Here is a 20,423-nt window from a genome sequence, read left to right on the forward strand (position 1 = left end):
TCTGAGAGAAGTTTTAACTCAGAAGATTCTGAGGCAAATCTGGCCGAATTGGAAGATGAACACAGTGATCGCGAGTCGCAAGTTTCATGTGGAAGCCTGGAAAATGACATTGCATATGCCTTGGCTGATGAAGAATAGCTAAAAAAGTACGAAGAAGAAGTTGATGAAACAAATGAGCTAGAGCAAGAACTACGGGGAAGACTTGAAAAATCAGTTCATGTGGATTCTTGGTGAGTGTCGGCAAATTTGTAGTATGATCGGGGTTTTGCTAAAAGCAGGCCCGCGGCCCAGCGGCCCGAGGCCCACGGCCCCCGGCGGCCCGAAGGCCCAGCGGCCCGGCTGCCTGGCGGCCCGGAGGCCCGGTGGCCCAGTCCTGATTTTCCGGTTATTCTTTCATGTTACGCTTACGCCAAATAGACCTACTGTTTCATATAATGGTAATAGAATGTCCATACTCATGTATACCCTGTATACCCATGTATACCCTGTATATCCATGTATACCCTGTATACCCAAGTGTACCCTGTATACCCTGTACACCCCTGTATACCCTGACCGGCGGTAAATCCACGCGCATGCACAGATCTGCATCGGGGTTGGGCGTGCAAAATGGACGACGGTGAGTTTGAATTCGTTTACCATGCATTTTAATAATTATTTCAATCCTTTTCGACCCTTTCTTTCGTTGCATGTTGCTAAGTGAAGAACGTTGTCATTCTCTGTTTATTCGTCTGTTTACAGAACCCGAAAGAGAGGAAGTCCATTCTCGAACGATGTAAGTTATTTTCAAACCACAGTTTAAAAAACTCTGCCCTGCTCTCCTTTTGGGGTGGGGTTCCTGTCAATAGATCGACATGTCTCTGTATAGAAAAAGATTCGCAGTTCACATACCTCATTACTTATGATATTTTCAGTTTTAAAGTATGGTTTGAAAGTAACTTACATCGTTCGATATTAATGAAAGTCCTCAATTGTGCTATCGGTTTCTCTAAAGAGACGAATGAACAGAGAATGAAAACGTTCTTATCTGAACAACATGCAACAAACAGAAACAAGGATTCAAATGATTAAATGGTACGACGAATTCAAACTCACCGTCGTCCATTTTGCATGCCCTAAGCCGATGCAGATCTGTGCATGCGCGTGGATTTACCGCTGGACAAAAAAACTGTGGAAAATCAGGACTAGGCCACCGGGCCGTCGGGCTGCCGGGCCGCCGGGCCGTGGGCCGTGGGCCGCTGGGCCTTCCAGCCGCCGGGCCGCTGGGCCGTCGCGGGCCGCGGGCCTGCTTTTAGCAAAACCCGTATGATCGTGTGAAGATCGAGGTAAAAGCTTATGTAAATAATCGAGTACTTGCTTGTTTGGCGGCGTGATTGCTGTAATGTATGATGAGAGTTGTTAGCTGTCGCTACAAAAAGTGTTATTTTTGTATGATTCTAGCTACCTTGATTGTTACAGGTGTTCCTGTGGAAACTGCAGCCGTGTTCTCCTTCAGAATTTGAACGAGTGCTACTGCTGCCAGGAGCTGTAGTTGGTTGCAAAGAAGCCATGTGTAGCGAAAGTGTTCTTGAAGATATTCAACTCGAAACGGCCTTAAGGTGTATCACACAACATCCTGGTTTTGGTCCTGTCTGCCTTCAAAAGTGAAGCTTACATATGGCTGGCGAACGTGTCAATACCAAAGCCAAACGGAGATATAAACAAACTGGAACCGAAGAAAGGTGAGATAGTTTTTGTTATTTTTGTACCGCATTGGAGTCAAATACGATCGAGATATGGTACACACTCGATTTGAAAACATACAAATTCTTTAATACATCGTCCAGCCGAAATTAAATACTTTTCTTATTGTCTTTTTTTTTACAGTTACTTGCGTAGCATTGCCTACAGGGAGTTTTCCAGGCTTGTCTACAAGCGAATTCCTCTTCCTGCGTATGCTTACACGGAAATAAGAAAACAATTTCCTGTCGGCAGAGATGAAACCTACACTGGATTCGAACTCGACGAAGATGATTAAGTAAACTTTTTAGGCTTTTTCCCTTGTAAATTATTCTGTTATTAAATTGTTGATCATCTGTTTAACTGTCTGTTTTACTTCATCTTTTGTTGACGTGAACAGTAGATTCATTTTGAACTGTAGCTTTTACCACTATTTTTTTTCCTTTTGATATACAATTTTATAAATTTGACTTAGCATGTAAAAAAAAAGAACTAGTGATAAATCAACAGGTGGGGTGTTTGCCCGGGGGGTACTCACCATAATAGCCTATAAAGGGAGGTTCCGCCTAAAAGGGGTATCTTTTTCTGGCTTCAGTATATGAGAGGGTAGGGATTTTACTCGTTGAAGTATATGAAAGGGTAGGGAAATCTATCATTTGGGTCTGTGAAATAGCTAGAAGGGCTCACAAATGAATTTTATGGCTTTATAAAGTCAAGAAAACGTTCTATTTGTGTGATTGATTCCAATTTAAAAAAAAGTTCCTTTAAAGCGGTTAAAAGAGATGCAAAGTTCTAAACAAGGTATGTGAAAGGGGTACCAAATGTCAGTAGAATTGAAGGTATACGAAAGGGGTTCCTTTTTTGTGAAAAATGGTATATAAAAGGGTAAGGAGTTGGACCTCAGGGTGGAACCTCCCCACATAAAAATTGGTTGAGTACCTCACCCCAGGGGTGTTCGCTGTAAAAAATAAAAAAGTCATTGTGCAATGAAAATTTATTTTTGCCCGCCAAAAGAGGCCACTGCTAGCACAAAACTTTTTTCCTCTCCATTATGAAAAAGAGCAATCTCCTATAGCCCCTTGTTACCAGAGAAAGAGAGATCAGGAGATGTGTCACTGATAAGAGAAGGTCAGGTCCTCAAATCCCCTAGTTCTAGACACAACTACGGTAAATCCTCTATTAAGCCCCCCCGGGGGGCTTATTTTTTTCAAGCACTTTTGAGGGGGGGCTTAATAGAGAGGGGGGGCTTCTTTAATTTAGCAAAACGCATCACCTGAGCAAAAATACCGTGGTATGAGACAGAGTAGACTAATGCGTTGTACAATTACAGTCACTGTCAAAAGTATTTAATTCAGTTGTGGGAGCCTAAAAGTAACAAAAACAAAATTCTTCTTCAAAAATGTGCTTTTGGCCACATGTTCTTCGGTAATTTTTATGAGAATGGTTACTTGTATTGATTTGTCGTACACAACATACAAACGAAAATCTCTGGAAAACTCCTCTTATATTTACATTTTTTATCTCTTACATTTAAATGTTTTATATAACCAGCCTTGAAATTTATGATACTATAATACTATAAGAAAATGGTGACAATTGTCCACAGAGAACTAGAGCGCAAAGTTGAGAAAGTTAAGCATATGAAGTTGGAGGTCATGTGGCCGAAGACCAAAAACAATATGAACTTCCAGCCTGAATAAACCATAACTGATCAGTCCATGTTAATCGTTAATTGTTTTGTGAAGAATAAGGATTGGGGGAGGGGGAGGGGGAGGTTAATAGAGAGGGGAGGGCTTATTAACTTTCCTCCTCTGAAAAGGGGGGGGCTTAATAGAGGATTTACAGTATACACACAGCCCGCTGACTGGTTGGTTTCAATTTATTTCCCACCAAAATCCTTTGACTTCTCTTTAATATTGCTGGTAAGCTTCCTTAAAGAGTTATTATTGCTAACCAACCTTTAAGGCTATGGATAATTTGTACGAGAATTCTGATTTCAATTGCAAAAGGATAGATATAGCTGACCAGTTTTGTCTGTATATACATAGACCACAATTCAATCACAATACACACATGTATATACGTAGTATAACTCAAAACTTGTACAAGAATAGTTCCCTACAGAAGCTCAACAGAGACAATATTCACTATGGCTTTTAAACTTCTAGCCCTATTTCTTATTCTTTGGACAGTCTTTAATATTCTTGTGTCCTTTCATGGGATTTTTGCATGCAGAGCAATAGCGAGCTTTCTTGGGGCCATCTCTGGGAGTTTTCTGGGTTTTTTTTCCCTTTTTCTTGTATTTGAACTCGTGCTTGCAACTGGTTCATCATGAACTAGGAAAAAAAGTAAATTGAATACAGTACAATTCAGCAGCTCCTCTAAAGGTGATAGAAAGGGTTGTGAGGATGAAAATCTTTACTCCTTTTTCCACCAAAATTCATTCCTTTCTCCAATTTTTATAGAAAATAATCTACATAATATATTATAAACAGAAAAGATCACTACAGTCAAATACACAACTTATGCAGTTGTGAAAAGAAAGCCTGAAAACATTCAGGCTTACAGGGATTCCAACCCTGATCTCTGTGATACCAGTGCAGTCCCTGTGCAGGTTGAAATTGAAATGAACTGCTGCAAGAATATGCCTGAAAACAAAAACAGGCAATATTTTCAATAAAGAGGTTATACAGACTAAACTACAAATATCATTCAATAATGAAGGGCTTGGAATAACACTTTGTGAACAAACGTTCTGGATGTTTTTTTCTTCTAAATCAGCTAAAAAATTTTCTATGTGGCCTCTGATTCAACAGAAAAACCTTGCCCTGCATTTTTTTTGCCAGTTTTAGCTTATTTTGCAAGAAAAAATGTATGCAAAAAATGCGTTGGCCTTTTTTTGTTAAAATAGGAAACAAAAGAAACCTATTAAGTTCTTTGTTTAGCAAAATCAGCAGAGCGGGAGATTATTCTTACCAGCAATACATTCCAACATAAGAATATGCTATCATCTGAATATGGCTGCCCGGAAATCTTAGGTTACTACGTACAGATAAATATCGTACCTCATCGTAAAGACTGGTCCATCTTCTGGTTTGATTTAGCCGACGACCTTGTTCCCTTTAAAACTAAGTCCGCGAAAACACGCCTTGAAAATGATGGGCTCCTGATCGTTGATCACTAGATCAAAAGTTCGATTGTTTTTAAGCGCGCACGCTGTAAAAATGGTTGGCTCCTATTAAGCTCTCCTCTGCTGGACAAAGTTCACCCATTTCCGTCCTCTTTTAATGCTTTCCTCGCGTGAGTCATCAAAGATAGGAATTCTATGAAGCCCAATACCTCTTTGGGGATCGGCTGTTCTGCTACAACCGAAAAAAACACAGGCGTCGGGCATGATTCCAGAAGAAGATTTCTAGAGAAGTCCGTGTTGCTCGCGAAGGTCGAGCTCCTTCGATGACGTCACAATAACTCTCGGACCCATTCTCCACAGAGCTCGGTAGTGGCCGCAAGAACCGCCAAAATTTGAAACTTTGAAAAATTATAAAAAAATAAGGAAAAACGCTATGACCAAAATTTTTTCGCACAAGTAAGCAGGATGATAAGAAGATTTCGTTCAGCGAAAAAAAAATTGGGGGGTTAGTTGCACCGTGCAAACGGATCGACGCAACATTGTTGGCCAACAACTCCTAACATTGTTGGATGTTACATATTGCGTCCGTTTGCGCACCCTGTTGCATGTTGTTGGATGTTGTTGCGTGTTGTTGCGCAAAGTTTGAAACCGGTCAAACTTTTCAGCCAACAACTCCCAACATTTCTTTTGTTCCGAGTTCCGTGACCGCCGAAGCATAGCGCAACAATGTTGGATCCGTTTGCACAGCTCTTCCAACATTGTTGGGGCCACGCACGCTCATTACGCATGGATTACAAAGACTTATAGGTTGTATTCTTCCCACGAAGCACTGCAGGTCCCAAGTTTGTTAGGAGTTGTTGCAGCTGTTTGCACATCACTGCCAATACACACGCAACAACTCCCAACATTGTTGGCGCAGCAATGTTGGGAGTTGTGGCGCCCGTTTGCACGCAACCTTAAGCGGGAGTGGACTTTCTACGATAATTTGTTGATTAGGCAAGAAACAAGTTAAACGTTGAATTTAGAGAAAATGTCCCTCAGAACAAGAAAGCAGTGTCCGTTGTAAATAATAGGGACTTTAAGATTCAACGACGCGACAGCAAAGAGAACGTCGCTCAAAAAGTGAATTTGCGTTCTTTTAGCCTTTGGGCGCCTATATTTACCAAATTATGTTTTGAATTTGAAAAAAAGCCAATTTGAAGGAGCTTAAGAAAAGTTTACAAAACCTACCACGGGCGACTGCTATGCTTGACAACGACGTAAATACGAACCTGATTAACTGGTAAGATCTCTTTTGGACAGCCGTAAACTAATTTGTTCCCCAGAAAAGGATTAATGATAAATTCACTCCTCCCTGGATTTATAAAGAGGTAAAAGTTTTATGCCGAAGGAAAGATAGACCCAGCAGAAAGGCACTGCGAACAAAGGATAGTAGAGACTTAAATCATTTTAAATCCTTGAGGAGGAGCTTTAAAACTCTTATTCGTTCAAAGTACAATGCATGGTTGCGTCAACTGGCAGATAACATTCAGGATAATCCAAAGAAATTCTGAAGCTTCTATAATGTCAAAACCAAGACGAGGAAATTACCTTCAGCTATTAAAAAGCATGTAAATAGCAACTCTCTTGTTACTGATACGCTGGAAAAGACAAATCTGTTCAATAATTACTTCAACTCTGTTTTTAGTAAACCTTGTAAGGAACCTGTACCACCTGGACTTTATCCTATTATACCACCTTTACGAGAGCTCTTCAATGTTGTTATCTCAGTGAACGAAGTTGAAAGTATCTTAAAGAATTTGGATCCGTCTAAGAGTCCTGGTCCTGACAGCTTAACGTCACGACTTCTAAAGGAAGTAGCCTCAGAAATATCCGACCCAATTACAGACATCTTTAATAAATCTTTAAATAGCGTCATTTTTCCTACAAAATGGAAAGATTCAAACCTTACACCAGTTTTCAAATCAGGTCAGAGGGATGTTGTTACTAACTACAGAGGAATTGCCCTCCTACCTCTCTTATCCAAGGTAGTTGAGCGATGTGTTCACTCCAGAATTCCTAATATGATTGAACCATATTTAAGGTGATTCCCTAGTAAAAGAACCTAACATAGATTGTAGATGAAACTTGGTACACTGATGTGACAAGTCAAGAAGATGATAAAAAAGTAATAAAAAGTGGGAGTCACCGTGCTCGTTTTGACGTCACAATACTGAGAAATACGGCTATTTAGGACCCTTGGTCAAAAACCGCGCGCAGCCCAAAACTAGACAAAAACGAGAAATTTTTCGATGATGCATGTGGTATCACACAGAATTTGACTTTACTGTATTGTTTATCCACTTACATACCAGAAAAATGCCTTTTAATGCTCCTGTTTTTATTTTACGCTCCAAAGTAGAATTGAATTGGACACGCGCTATTCGACTCGTGATGGCTCAATCCGTACAATTTAGTAAAATTGCCAAAAAACTGAACATAGATTTGTGCCAATTTTTTTCTCATCGAAAGGAAGCACTGTCCTTATTAAAATCATGAAAAAAAAAATGGGGGTCACCGTACTCGTTTTTGCGGTAGAGCTGCAGAAAGTGCGCACCAAATGCATTTTCTACGAGTTTTGAGAGAGGACTGGGGCGAGTTTAAAAATAGAATGTATGTGAAAGGGGGAAGAAAGTATTAAAAAATCTGTTTTTACAGAATTTAAATCGAGATATCACATTTAGGATACAATGTGATAAAGAAAGCGTTTAAATAAAAATCAAAGTGAGTACGCACAAGTTAAACATCCACTATCGAGGTTCTCCGTGAGGAAGTGGAACTCAGCAACACGCGCACTGCCTACGTTATGCACATTCCCAACACATTGAGTCTGACCTCGGCAAGAAACAACCGCAAGCAAAAATTCCAATTACGTTTCTCTTCAGTCAACTTCATTTTAATAATGCTACTTCACATGCTCTGTTTTACGGCGGCCATCTTGTTATGCGCAGTAAGAGATGCGCAGTGCAAAACCAGGGAATCACCTTAAGTCCCTCTCAGCATGGTTTTAGAAGGTATAGATCCTGTGTTAAGCAACTCCTCCAATATGTGCAAAATTTGGCAACATCATTAGATGCTGGAGAACAAACTGATAACATCTACCTTGACATGGAAAAGGCTTTTGACCGAGTACCTCATGAAAAGCTTCTATACAAGCGTGAGTATTTAGGTTTTCGTAACCCTTTGCTGCACTGGATAGGTGATTACCTCACAAATAGACGGCACAGAGTATCTATCGAAGGCATCTCTTCAGATTGGAAATATGTATCTTCTGGCGTTCCACAAGGCTCAACAATCGGTCCAATTTTGTTTATTATCTACATTAATGATATTGGATCAGACCTATCTCCTGAAACTTTATTACCCCTTTATGCCGATGACGCAAAATGCAGCAGAGTTATACGAGGTCAATTAGACCGAGACATACTGCAACAAGACGTATCCACCTTATATCGATGGAGTGAGACCTGGGGTATGAAATTTAACATTAAGAAATGTTAACATCTCTGAATCACGAACAAAAGAAAGAGATTGGAAACCTCTTACAGCCTTAGAACCGAGCGCCAGTATCCCATTGTCATCAGAAGAAAAAGACTTAGGAGTGTTGATAAGTCACAATCTATCCTGGCATAACTTTATCATGGCCAAAGTAAACACAGCTAATAAGGTCCTACGTTTGATCAAGAGAACTTGTGGTACTTGTACCCAACCCCATGTACTGCTCAAACTATACATTCATTTAGTCAGACCGCACGTTGAATTTGCCTCCCAGCAGGTCTGGTCGCCACACCAGCAGTTTTCGATTGACTTAATTGAGAGAGTTCAGCGAAGAGCCACTAAAATGATCATAGAGGACAGGCATTGTCGAGAGAGACTTCAGGAACTGAATCTTCTTTCCTTGGCCTCAAGGAGGCTCTTTATGGACTTAGTTTTCCTTTTTAAATTCCTGATGGGCCTATATGATTTGGATCTGTCTTGTTATCTTGTGTCTGCAGACAGTTCCACATGTAAATATAACCTCAGACATACTAATTACCAGTTTAAAATTAGATATGCAAGAACTAATGTTTTAAAATTTTCTTACTTCTTTAGAATAGTAAAGTCATGGAACTCTCTGCATGCCTCTACATTTAAGAAAAACTGAATCTTTAGACGATTTTAAGGATTGCCTGAAATCCTTTCTACATATGAAGGATATTTCTACATTCTCTTAATTTATTTTTCTTACTAGTTTAATTATATTCTAGTTTAATATTGTACATGATTGCCACATGTCTAGGTATTTATGATTTTTTCTTTTAGTTGTTTTTCATTTGTTATTTATTGTGAATTTAGGTAGCCATTCATTGAGGGAAGTTGTTTCCTGTTTAGGGCTTTCCGGTCAATACAAAGTGTATTTTGTATTGGCAAACTTTTAAAGTAAGTATTTCTGTTACTGTAATTATCCCTACCCACTTACTTTATCGAATGTAAGCGAACCCTCCTGGAGTTGAATTCCTAAGGACCATATCCAAGTTCAGAAACAGAAATAGGACAAATAGCCCATTTCGTCGTTGCTTGTTTACGTACTCTATAAACGCGAAATTAGACACTTCCACGTCGTAGTCGTGCAAAAACGGGTAAAGAAATGTACAAATAAGCGTGATGCAGGTGCAAAGTTGTTGTTTTGGTTATAAAACCTTTTTTTTAAAGTTCTCGTTGCCGTCCGCGTCGTTGGATCTTAAAGCCCCTAATGTTATTTTCCCTGATTTTTTCTCGTCTTCCACGCAGCCGTGTTTTTTGATACAAATACACCTGTCTGTGTTGTATTCAGTGACAATTGTCGTTTAAGAGATTTGGAACGAAAACGGCTTCGTTTTTGAAACGTTTCAAACTCCAACCTTATCTCGACTCGGTTCCTATCCCTGGCCCTTTCCTTCCCACCCCAAGAGTTTACATGGGCTGGGAGCCCATGGGCTCCCGCGAGGGCTTACAAAGCTGTGCTACACGATTCCTAAAGTTTCTAGAGCGGTCACCTCCCTTGCTTCTTCCCATGCTCAATTTCTCATCTGATTTCTTTCGTCCTTGGGTTTCGAATGAATCATTTGGTAGGAGTTGACGATGGTCATCAAGAAGACCTTGATTTAAGACCCAGGGTTTAGGATCGTTCAAGACTTACCGTGTGGCACGAAATTTTTCCGGGAGTTTCTTTTTGCGGATTGGCGATTTTTTGTGTTTTGTGAGAACTAATTTTTGCTATTAGGACAGATTGGTTTTTCTTGCTGGGAATTAATTTTTGGGATTTTCAGAAAGTACCCAGTACCCAGCATTGATAGTATTTTCGTTTTTATTGAGTACTTAATAGAAATACATCTTTTCAAACAATAAACCAGCACTTCATTGTATACCGTTCATGACCGTTTTGTTTCTGAATGAAAGAGACAAGTTGTGATTGAAGAGACACGATTTCTTGGTACAGTATTTTTGTGCAGCGAATTTAAGCTAGAAAATATTTACTCTGGAGTAAATTTTTGCGGGAAAAATGTTTGCGGTAATTTTTATTTGCGGGAACTTATTTTGCGGATCGCTGGAAGATCGCAAAAATTTCGCGCCACACTCCCTGCACACGATATCATGGTGACTTTGACAAATGATCCAGGCTGGTATTTATGAACACTTGTTAACACTGCCACGAAGAGTAAAACAGTAGCCTATCCGATAGGTGGTCAACAATCCACTAAGATCGGCATCCCAAAGGTATGGTTTTTGGGCCTTTTTGGTCTGAAAACCGGTTGACACTTTGCCCGTTTTGGTCTAGTATCTGGTATGATTTTGGAGGGATTTACGGGAGTGTATGACATATTTGTCATTTGAAATCCAAATGAATAAGAAAGAAAGAGAAATATGCGAATTGGAAAATAATGCATTTAAAGAATTTTTTAGTCCAAGTATTGATGAAATAATTTCTGCCTAAAGGCCAGATCTGAAACGGATATGGATTTTAGAAGACTGGTCGGGAATCGGGTGGGGAAAATGACATTTTTTGGTCTGAAATAGGGTCAGGATTTGGAGAACCAGGCGGCATACCCTCACCAAGAAATCCCAGGAGTACCCTCTCTGAGGATCGGCACGGTGCAGCTTCACTCCGGGAGAAATCACTCCGAAATTACCTTCCTTATGGGTGATCAAAAGCCCTGGTTTCCTGATTTCTTGCCGGCGAAAGAGCTATTTAATATAATGAAGACTGATAGTGTCCTGCATGCTCAGGAAATCCAATTTATTATTGTCAAAAAATAATCTAAAAAAGAAGTACTTTTAAAGGTCAAAAGTATGATAAAGATACACACAAGCCAAAGGCCTAAACGGCCGGAGCTTATCCCGGTTTCCTTAGCGTGCAAGCATGCCTAGGGGTATTGTTACTTTCCCCTGAACGGGATTGGGAATCGACGATCGATATCAATCAAATGAGATGTATCGATATAAATCGATACCTCGGTAATAGGCTCCCGTCGATACCGATTTTTATCTATCGTGAGCTTGGGAGGCTTGTGCAAGAAACTATCAACCTCGTCCCGAGGGTCGGGGACGAGGTTGGGAAACTGTGGTTGTTTACCATTTACGACGTACAAATTCCTGGAAATTCCGCCTGTTGGAATGTAAATGGTAAACGTTTTTTTGGTTCGTCTCACTGGAAAATTCCCGGGACAAACGGAAATTCTGAAAAGGTTGTCCTGTTTTCGCGGTTGGGACTTTCCGAATGCAAATTCGCTTACCATTTTATACAAGTTTCTTGAGGTTCGTCTGAGTTTCGTTTTAGTTTTGGTACTAGTTTCATGTTGTAGCTAGAATCCAGTCTAACGCGGCGCGACAATCCGTTATTTTAGGAAAATGGTAAACGACACGTACCGTTCTCACCGAACGAAAATTCCCAACCAAAATTTCCGGAATTTGTTTATTAATGGTAAGCAACTTACCAATATGTGATCGGGTCTGTGATCGGATTTTTTACCCCTGGCCTAATTATAATAAAAGTCCAATGATCACTCAGCGACTTGCTATGCCTTGTGGGTGATCCGTCGCCAAATGTATTTTTATTATTTAGAGTGGTTATTTGTATATAACCAAAACAATGTTGGTTATTTACAAATGACCACATTACAGTTTTATTATTTCTAAATAACCAAAATATAAAATTGGTTATTTACAAATAACCAAAACTGAAATTTGGTTATTTAACAAATAACCAAAAGTTAAAAAGTGGTTATTTCTAAATAACCAAATGCGAGATTAGTTATTTATTAAATAACCAAAATGCGAAATTGGTTATTTATTACAGTAAATAACCAAAATGCAGGCAGAATGGAAAATTGGTTATTTATACACAAACTGGACAGTTGGTTATTTAGTAAATAAAACATGGACGATTAAAAATCCAAAACAGTGCAAAAATGGTTATTTAATACAGAAATGGTTATTTACCTAATTTGGTCTTAGCAAGTGGCCACGTGGCCCATTTTCCTGCTCATTTCCCATAACGACTTGCAGACTTCTATTTCCAACATGGCTTCTTCCACTTCCTTCCCTTTCCTCTTTTCTCTTTCATTTACCTTCATTTACTTTCATTTTCCTCCGTACACCTTCATTCACTTTCATTAATTTTCATTTATTTTAATTCACCTTCATTCTAATTCATTTACCTTCATTCACACTCATCCTCCGTCATTAATATTCATCTACCTACATAAGCCTTCAATAACCTTTGCCTTCTTTCACCTTCATGTACCGTCATCTTCCTCCATTAGCCTTCATTCACCTTCATCTACTCCCATTAGCCTTTATCCACGGTCACCTACATTCATTATCCTTCTTTTATCTTCATACGCCTACATCTACCACGATTAGTCTTCATTTACCGTCATCTACTTCAGTTAGTTTTCATGATAGTCCAGAGATTATCCATCGAATTGTCGTGCGGTCACATTCATTTCTGATTAATTTGTTCCCTTGTCCTTTAATCTTCAGAAATTACACATATTCAAAAATAATTTTGCATTTCAGTGAATCGTATCGTATTTTACATTGTTTTGTTATACAACAGGGTCTTAATGAGGTATATATTTTCCCGACTGATCTCACATTTTGGTTATAAAATTTTGATGCTTGATCCAAAATTGTTGCAAATCCTGATCCATGATCCCGTGAAAATCTTTTGATCCCTGGATTCAATTCTGTACTTGCTAAAAACTGAATGAAATACCAAATAAAGTGTCTCTCTTTTCGATTTCTTTTACAATTTTATTGGTCACATCACTCGCTGACTGGAGAATTAAGATTGGCTCCCATCTGTTCTTTCGAGTTATCATAATTTCTATCATAATCCGTTCCACTTTAGAGCTCCCATAATGATGTATCTTCTAATAAACCTTTCGCACGCAGGTAGGGAGGAAAGTTGTAGCGCCGAAGGCGACCCAACCTAGTGGGATCTGGGGGCATGCTCCCCTGGAAAATTTTTATATTTAGGGTCTCGGAAATCCTATTCCAGCGTTTTCCTCGCGACATTTTCAGTAAATTGATACGCAGGAAAATGCTACTTTCCTGCTCCTGAGATCTCTTTGGGCAAAGATTGGCTTGACCAATGATCAAAAGTACCTACAGAATTACACAATATCAGGATGATCAGAGAATCCTGTCGCAATAGGCTTTGCGTTACGGGCAGCCATCTTGGATGAGCGTGAAAACTACTCAGGGACTATTTTTCTCGCTTCCTCCCAAACCGCCCCCTGCCCCCTGCATGGTTAGTTTTGACACTCATCCAAGATGGCAGCCAGTAACGCAGAGTGCTCGATCTCGACGATCTTACGGAAAAATAAGGACTGTGAACAGTCTGTAGTGGCATGTATCAGATTTGTATCGGTCAGTAGCTAACTTCAAAGCAGCTCGGAGCCATTTCTGCATTTAACCGCGCTATGTTTTTGGAAGAAGCCATGTTGGAAATACAAGTCTGCAAGTCGTTATGGGAACTGAGCAGGAAAATGGGCCACGTGGCCACTTGCTAAGACCAAATTAGGTAAATAACCATTTCTGTATTAAATAACCATTTTTGCACTGTTTTGGATTTTTAATCGTCCATGTTTTATTTGCTAAATAACCAACTGTCCAGTTTGTTTATAAATAACCAATTTTCCATTCTGCCTACATTTTGGTATTAAATAACCAATTTCGCATTTGGGTTATTTAATAAATAACTAATCATTAAATAACCAATCTCGTATTTTGGTTATTTAATAAATAACTAATTTCGCATTTTGGTTATTTAATCTCGCATTTGGTTATTTAGAAATAACCACTTTTTAATCATAACAGGTCGGTACAGTTTTGTCCGCGATAATAACAAGCGTTTGTAGAGAAAGATTGAAAAATGACTACAGAAAGGCAAAAAGAAGGCAATGTAGCAGAACAGACATTTCGCGACCTAATCGTTCGTGATATTGAAGACATCAAGTTGAAGTTGAATGCATTATCCCGTAGGAATCTTCGGGCAGTTTTAGACGACTTTGAAACAGGACTCAGGTATTTGAATGATGCCGCTTATGGAAGAAACGGTGACAAAGAAGCGGAGAGAGCGCTTTCGGAAGCAAAAGAGCGATTTAGAATGGCTTGTGAAAACTCAATAAAGGCCCCCAACAATGACACCCTCAACACTTTTGACCGAATCACAGCCATTCGTTAGGGGCAATGTTAGAGACAGCTGCAGAGGCCGTGGGAGCTGCGAGCGACTTGAACAGCACTTTAAAGAGAGCATTACCAGCGTGTAAACAATGCCTTCAGGAACTCCACTCTCTTCCAGCTGTTGAGAACAGCTTTAAGGTCGAGCTTGAGAAGGGCCTTCTTAATGTCAGACATATGTTTGGAAAAGGCGAACAGAGGAAGATAATTTACATTGTATGTAAATTAAATCGCATAATTTACGATGCAACACAAGCAGTTCAGGGCAGTCATGTTTGGGTGTGGCCGTATGTTGATACCAGAGAAGATAAAGTTGACCCTCTGCGTGATGGAAGAATATAAGAGGTTTTAAGTAAAGTCAATATACCTTATATGGAGCGCTGCAGTTTACTATGGTCATTTGGTAAGGAGGGTGACGAAAAGCACCAGCTGGCGCAAACAAATAGTATTGCTACAAACAGCGAGGGACATTTCCTGGTAATAGACAGCTTAAGATATGTGAAGGTGTTCGATAGCAATGGAAAGTTTGTGTTTCGGTTTGATCCTCAAAATGATGATGCCTATACAAAGTATATAGATATTGTGGATATTGCAACTGTAGGTGTGGATGACAGGATCTGTCTGCTGGTCAAAGTGAAGAAACGAGGAGCTAAGCAATGGGAGAGTGAAGTGCAAGTTTATAATAAGACTGCTGAGTTACAGCATGTGTTTTCTGTTAAGAGAACTAGAACCCCACAATCAAAGGCCATTTATGGGGACAGGCTAACAGTGAGTGGCAGAAAAATGCTGTTGTTAGCAGATAATATTGTTGATGTTCACGAGCTGACTGGTGACTTTGTTGGTAGCTTTGGACAAGGAGTGTTGAACAGTACAAGTGATATCACTGCTACTTGTGATAGTCGCATCATGATAGTGGACCCAGGTGATTCCTGTGTCCACTTATTCACTGTGGAAGGACAACAGCTTGTCAAATTTAATTATACCAAAATCAAGGGAGATTGCTATTATCGCATTTCTTGTCACTCGACAGGTCAACATATTGTCCTTGCTGCTAAAGAAAGACAGACAGACCGCCTGGCACTGGCTATGTACACCGTTGATGGTGAATTTGAACAAAGAATTCTGCTAGAATGGATTCGATTTATAAATGGGATTTCAGTGACCCTGGAGGGTTACATTGCTGTGGCTTGTAATGATATGCCTGAGAATGAAGGAATAGTGATTGTTGTTTAAAGTTTAAAGCAGATTCATAAAAACAGGTGAATAGTTCTTCCTTGAATAAAAATTGAAGGGAAAGTTTTCTTATTTTGCTGCAGGTGTTTGGCTACAGTGGATGTCCCTGGGTTAACCATTTTGCGTACAGCTCAGTGGCAGATCCAGGGAAGGGGCCCAGGTGTCTCCCCCTTATTTTTAAACCAAACTGAGGCCTGAAGGTCTGGATCTGCCATGGCAGCCAAATTTTACATCTGAGTTAAGGTTGTTCTGCTAAAATAGAAGGTTAGATTTTGTCTCAACTTACCTCTTTAAACTTAAAATTATGCTATATTGAGAACTCAAAGTCAAACAGACCTGTCATTCCCAAAACTGGGGCCCCCAAAACATGGATATTGTGACCCCAAACCTGGAAATTTCAAGAATATGTGTCAAATCAGGGCCCGCGGAGCAGTTTTTAAAGTGTGGGGGGCCGTTTACCACCTACTTTGAGGTGGGGGAGCTAATTTGGCTGTTCTCTCTTTGTTGTTGTTTAGAACTGTCAGCTTACTGAACCTTTCTTGAGTCATTGTTGAGCAGAGTCATGTTTATGAATCTCAAGGGGCTGAAAAGTACCTTTCTCCTGCTGAGCCTGATTGCACATGCTGCACCCACCACTAGAAGTTTGCAGATCATCATATTACACTGTAGGTTCCTGTAACCCTTTCATTTTGTCTAGTATGTCATTGAAATGCGTCAGAGACCACATCATCAGCCGATATAATTCGTTTCAAGAAACCGTAGTTCATGGAGTAGTTTTCAAGATTTAATCAAGAACCTTCATCAAAAAAGACCATTCCGCATCACTGCAAATGCTACGTGGCCTAATGTTGGTTTGAAAATGCAGAAGTCTAGGACCAAGTGCAGTTTTGTACAGATAGGTGTTTTGAGGCTCATAGGCGTACGGGCAATTTTCGGCCGGGGGGGGGGGGGGGGGGGCGGTAAACCATTTGCCCAAAAAATTCTTGCAAGTTGCCCAAATTTTACAAAACAGTCGAAGAGAAAAGAGGGCCATATGATGCAACAACATAGGCCGTACTGGCATATGAAAGTGGCTCGATACAGTTTTTCAGGGTCAATACCTACCAAGTTTGAGCATAAACTACGTCGCCATAAACAAACATTTGGAAACATTGCCACGGGGACCACAGTTGTATTAGATAAAGATGAAAATTTGTCATGATCTGGGTTGCAATGACATCGGAGTTGTCAAAGCAACGAACTGACACCATTACCTATTACACTTGCAGCATTATTTCTCACTGTGAAATCGTTCTCGGGAGCTTTTTCCTCCAATAGTCGCCTCGATATTCGTGAAGTTAAAACAGAATCTGTAAGAGCGTTATCGGGATATTTTGGGAGAAAGTTTTTATCGTCAGAAAAACATCTCTAGAAAACGAAGCGCTTTTGACATGCAATTTCACCTTATAGCAGTTTCAATCTTTTTAAAAACGTGTGTGAATTATTTGAGAATTAATTTTGGTCAATTGCTACAAAGAAGGATTTGATTAGTATGTACCATGGCGCTCTTGTTAGCGGTTTTGTAAACATTTTGGTCTACTTTAACAAATTAGTGAATAATTTAAAACGCTTGATAGATTTAAAAAAAATTAAGGTTCTTCTCGTATTAAACTGAGAATTAGTCAGCCACTTCTTCACTTTCAGACCCATCGCTGATGCTATCTGCAACACACTGTTCTACTAGCAGAGATGATTCTAGAAATGAAGTTAGGCAGAAGTTTATTGTAATCAATTCACGATTGGAAATAGCCCATTGCTGTACAGCGCCCAACGATGAAAAAAAAAAATCATCATATGATACCCTTCCCTTATAACCACAAACTTTTCACGTGCTTGGCAACCACTGTCTCGTGTGAATGTAACTGGATTATTACGCCGACTTCAGGTTAAAATAGAAAATATTTATCTCTTCAAAACACTAATAAAAAAAACATGGAAACATCTTTAAAAGCTGGCTTTGCCCAAATTTTCTCTTGCAGCCCAAAAAATCTGAGTTGCCCAAAATTTGAGGGGGCTGCAGCCCCCCTCGCCCCCCCGGCCCGTACGCCTATGTTGAGGCTTACTATACATCAGATACTATTTTTATGGAAACGTATATTATAGTGGAATCTCTATAACAAAGTCCTCGGTCTAACAAACTGTTTTTTTTGTTTACTCCAGTAATAGTAAGATATAAGGCAATATGAAAAATAACCTTAATATAAGTTAACGAAACTTGTTATAAGGAACATATTTTGCTAGTCCCTTGGGCATTTGTTATATTGAGGTTCCACTGTACTTAATTTAATTTATTTTTCAAAAAGTTGGGGGGAGCCCTGGCCCCTCCCTAGCCCCTCCCCCTGCGCGGGTCCTGCAAATGAAAATCAAAAGGCAGATATTTGTCTCATGGTGTAGCAAAATGTTTGGGCAACAACAAAACAAAAATTAACTAAAAAAGTGAATTCACACTGTTTCAAACTTAAACGATCTTATTCAATTTCATTTAGTTTGTCAAATGGTGGTGAAATTTTCTGGAGTTGAATCCGAAAGGAATAATGAATAATGAATGCACGCTTTACTTGTCCCAATGCAATACAATGAAACCCGTATAATACGGACACGAAGGGCGGAAAGGGACATGCCATATTAACTGGGTGTCTGTAGCAGGCTGTCAGATAAAACGTCATGGACAGAAGTTTTATCAGTATAAAGACTAATTAAAAAAAACATTTTCACGAGAAAACATTGTAAGTTAAACAAGATCATCCGTAATAAAACTCATCATCATTTAGCTGTTAAGATTCAACTTGAACGTCTGTGACAACCACAAGTTTCTTAAACACAACTTGAACTTTAATTTCTACTAGAAACTTAAGAGAACTCTACAGATCATCCACGACAAAAGAGCGCACACTGGTATGTTGAAACTGCTTATATAACGCAAAGACAAAAACCTGTTTATTCAGTTCTTATCTTGTCATAGAAAGTTCTAGAAAACATTACGTAATATTCTTAACGAAGTACTCAGCATAAACGCGTCTGTTCTATTGCGCATGTTTCTTCCTCAACATTACCTTAGTCTCAGACTAAAACTACCTTTAAAGTATTGTTCTTGAAACATGATTATGGAATTCGTGATTTTACTTAAAGTACTGACCGGTTTAGTTTGCGACTCAGCCAGGTGGACTGACTTTTGGACACAACCTTTGAAACTGTCATTTGCCGTTTTTGTTAGGTTTTGATCGGTAAAGTATTCAGTCATAGACAGTGCGAAGAAGAACATTGTCCGTAAAGCCCTCCCCCTTGACCCCCCCAAAATTTACCTAAAATAAAATTCAGAGATGCAGCAAATAAGAAAAGGCCATGTAGTAAGTACGCTTGGATACTGTTAGAGCAAGTTTTTTTTCTGTATGTTACAACTTGATTTTTCAAAAATGGAACAGGTGTATTTCCTGACTCGTGAATTTTATGATGTGGCACAAAAATACATGTATGGAACTTAATTTGGTTATACTGACAAACTGCTGATCTAAACATGTATGAGCCTACTTTTTAGCCCCCGTGGAAGATTTATTTGTCGAACCAAAATATCAGGTGAATACATTTAATAATAAACAATTATTGGATGAGGTTTTTGTGATATCCTGAATAATCAAGGTCGAGGTAAGTGTTATCAGCCTAACACTAACCGAGGATCAGTGTACTGTTTCCCTACTAGGACTTAAGAATGGAAGAAGTAATAAATTTAAGGAGAAAGTTTTTTGTTGTTTAGGGTGCAGTAATCTTCTTTGCAGCTGCTTGGGCCAGAGGAATGCTATGCTTTGGGGTGGAAAGCATTACCTTACTCTGGCCTATAAGGTTGCAAAGAAGACTAGGGACACAGAGGATATTTAAAACTGAGAATTACTATTAATTTATTATGATATTCCCTCAACTTGTCAAAAAAAGAAAAATGACATACCCCACTCTGTGGAGTAAAAAAAAATGGAAATATTAGGGTACACAGATGAATATCAAGGGTATAATTATAATGTACTGCGTAACACGTACTACCCTAGGTTCATTTGGGAAACTGTATCAAGACCAGAGTAATTTGAGCGTCTGAATTATGAATGGCGTTATTAAATAAATCAGTAGAGTGCAAAAAGAAAAGGTGCTGGGTTGTCTTGCTGTTGTAGAAAAGGTCAATAATTACATGGAAGTTGCAAGAATAGAAAATCAAAGTATAGGCAGTCGGCAGTTTATCTAATTTTCAATTGTGTATATCTTGTTGTTCAATCTTCCCTTATGTTTCAGTTCTTACTGTTTTATTTTCCTTTGTTTTTGGGCTTGAAAAAAATGAAAATGAGTGTGAAAAAAGAAAGATAAAATATGAACCAGTAATGACATGAAACCGCAACATATATACTCCTGTATGTTGAATGTGAGCTTATTAATGCATGTAAGCTCGTGTGTGTTGCCCGCGGCTGTGCGCACACGGTGGGTGGCTCCTCCTAAAATGTTCTGCAATTGGTAAAGGATTTAATGGAGCTGAAACCAATTGTGGAATTGCACGCATTTTAGGCATCCTACTGATGAA

General features: G+C 39.3%; 1 long non-coding RNA gene across 1 annotated transcript; it reads left to right on the plus strand.

Moving 5' to 3' along the window:
• Positions 1-1,319: 1,319 nt before the first annotated feature.
• Positions 1,320-2,078, plus strand: LOC140939075 (uncharacterized). Its single transcript, XR_012165604.1, has 2 exons — positions 1,320-1,721; positions 1,867-2,078. It is a non-coding gene; the product is annotated as an uncharacterized lncRNA (long non-coding RNA).
• Positions 2,079-20,423: the final 18,345 nt, after the last annotated feature.

Source organism: Porites lutea, chromosome 5 (genome assembly GCF_958299795.1).
Source record: "Porites lutea chromosome 5, jaPorLute2.1, whole genome shotgun sequence".
Classification (NCBI taxonomy): domain Eukaryota; kingdom Metazoa; phylum Cnidaria; class Anthozoa; order Scleractinia; family Poritidae; genus Porites; species Porites lutea.